This window comes from Alligator sinensis, unplaced genomic scaffold, assembly GCF_000455745.1.
Source record: "Alligator sinensis unplaced genomic scaffold, ASM45574v1 scaffold264_1, whole genome shotgun sequence".
Classification (NCBI taxonomy): domain Eukaryota; kingdom Metazoa; phylum Chordata; order Crocodylia; family Alligatoridae; genus Alligator; species Alligator sinensis.
Genome location: NW_005841831.1, coordinates 4,590,282 through 4,593,154, shown reverse-complemented (window position 1 = coordinate 4,593,154; position 2,873 = coordinate 4,590,282).

Here is a 2,873-nt window from a genome sequence, read left to right as displayed (position 1 = left end):
TGGGGCCGGGGGGGGGGCGGGCGGTCTCTGGGGGGGGGGGGGGGGGTGTCTGTGCTTACGTAGATCCATGCCCTACTTACACAGATGTGCTATTGTGATCATGGGGAACACTTCAGTGTGAGCAGGGAAAGCTCTGTTTTCCCCATTCACAAGACTCAGTCCTGGGATCTCTGAATGCAGCTTTGGGGAAGTGGGCTTTCCTCATTTACCCCAAACTGCCTCTGGAGATCACATTGCCCCTTGTCCCACACGGGGCGGGGGGGGGGTATACCCATGCACAAACCCCACACTGACCCACAGAAATCCCCACAAACCTCACATACTCCTGTACTCACACCCCACCACAAACCCCACACTCTTCACAACCTATGCTATAAAATGTGCTATATATTTGCATAAATAAAAAAATACCTGCATATATTTCTAAAGAAGGTTCATAGCGTAATATTTAATTTGTAAAAAAAATAAAAGTAATTAATTTTGCATAATTTTGAATTTTTATGTGCATATTTTTTATTTTTTCTACACATCATTCCCTGGGGTGTAACTATTTCTCAGTGAAGTTGAGGTTAAAGCAAAGATGGCTACTGTCTCCACTCAGAGAAGGTCAATGGAGCGTGGACCATCTTTAGAGTTGCTTGGTTTTGCTCACTGTGAGAAAAATGAAAAGCAGCTGCCATTCAATACATTGTACATTTCTCTGGAAGATCTTTAAGCACCTGCCTCTCCAGAGGTAAGCTTCCAGCTCTGTGAAGTAATGGCAAAAATAAGCATTTTGCCTAAATATTTATTTTCTAAACTACCTTTTGCAGCACTTCTTATCACAGAGAAGACAGAAAGGAGTGGAAATGAGTGTTGTGTTTGTTTGAACTCAAATTTCAGGGGAACATAAGGGGTGCAGCAGGCACTAGGATTTAGGGCCTGGGTACAGGTATACCTGTAAAATAGCTAGCAACTGTCTTTGTGATATTATATACAAATAGCTTAGTGAATGGGGAAATAGGGTACCTGAGAAGGTCAGGGGTTGCCACGCTCTGTATGGAGGACAGAAGTGCATCTGGGAGACCAGACTGACTACAGAGGTACAGGCAGGGGGCTGTGGGCTGGCTGGGAGTTGGCGGGGGAGCAAGCAGGAGGACTGGGAGAGTATAAGCCTGCTTCACTTTTTGTTCCTGCCAGGAAACTGCCCACTGCTGTTCATTACTGTTGGGCCCAGCAAAGACAACGGCACATATCCAAAAGGGATGTCTGAGGTCAGGTTACCCAACAGCATCAGTCATGGCAGCACAATGACAGCTCCTACCCACAGCCCAGCTAACTGCAGTATTGCCAGCTGTGGATTTCATCATGAATCACACAAGGTCGAGTATTTCCTTTCCTCTCCCACCCCTTGGAATCCAGTGATTTAATGAGAATCTTGTCTTTCAGCTGAAAACTAATGTCAATGTCTGCCATTCTTGGTTGTAGGGGAAACACCATAGCTTACATACAACAAAAGTTTCAAACTCCAAGAGGTGACTTAGATAAAACCAGGTTATTTTCAGTCACTTTTGCATGCTGTTTGAATGCTGGGCAACCTGGCCACTCTACAAGTGCATGCAGCTAGCTGGCTGTTTAACTGAACTTTGCAGGGAGATCTATTCTGTTGGTACACATTAGGTGCCTTCAGAGGACACATAACAGACTGGGTCCCTCAGGGGATATTGGTTATGTATATGTATCTATTATATTATATAATATAAAACCAATATTATATAGGACCAGTATTATAGTTGGGAGAAATTTAGGGAAGTTTTTTGAGTTTTTTTTAACCTTTGCTTCCCATATATTTCTTGGACCATCACAGCTACAACAAGAATCCAGACCTACTTCTACAAGTGTATGACATTCAGGCCAATACAGGTTTGCCTTGCTTTATGCGGGTTCTGTATGTGTGAATTCACTCTTATGCGATGACCCATTTTATACCAAAAATTCGTTATCTGCGAGGTAAATTCACTCTTATGCGACTGGTGCGGCGGAAGCCCATAGTCAGCTGCATTGCGGGAGTGACGCGCACCGAAATATAGTCTCCTGTGTGGATCTGTGCTCCTTGCTCGTTGTCTGTGACACGTGTTTCTGTAGTTGCCATCCCCATTATGATAGTGCCCTGTGCTTGTGTGTGCTGTCTGCTGTTGGGGAGTACCTAAATGGTCTGGAAAAGTGGTAGAAATGGGTCTGGGGGTCAGTACAGTCCAGGTCTTGGAACATATCCCTAGTTGTTACATTGTAAAGTGGGCTCCCTTTATATGCATTTGAGTTATGTGCCATTTTCCAGGAACCGCATAAAGCGAGGGAAACCTGTACACCATTGCCACAATAAAGGTGAGGCCTGGAAGTCCTGCTCAAGGGAAGCCAAGCGTTACAATGTATCCAGATAGAAATCCAATTTCCAGCAGCTTGAAGTGCAACACTCCTGCCCACAGAGGAGACCGTTGTGTGTTAAGAGGTTCCTTTCTTCTCTCCGTATAGCCTTAAACTAAGGAGCTGGAGGACCCAGCGCCCAAGGAAATACACCAGGTGTGTGAGGCAGCCCTGCTAGGGGTGACTGCACAGGGCAAGGGGAAGGGTGGGGAGCAGTGCAGTCCTGGGGTGCGGGAGCAGACTCCACCAGGGGAGGGGAGGGGAGGGGAGGGCGGGCCGTGGCAGCCCTGGGCAGGGGCAGCACAGGAGGCTTGTCCCCCCGCGCCTCGACTCGGACACAACCCAGCCCTTCCGGCGGGCGGGAGGCAGCTCCCCTCCCCCTCTAGCCCTCCCGTGCTCCGAGAGCTGTCGGCCAGGTCCAGCTGCCCCAGACGGAGCCCATCCTCGTTTCAGCTTCGTTAAGCCGAGAC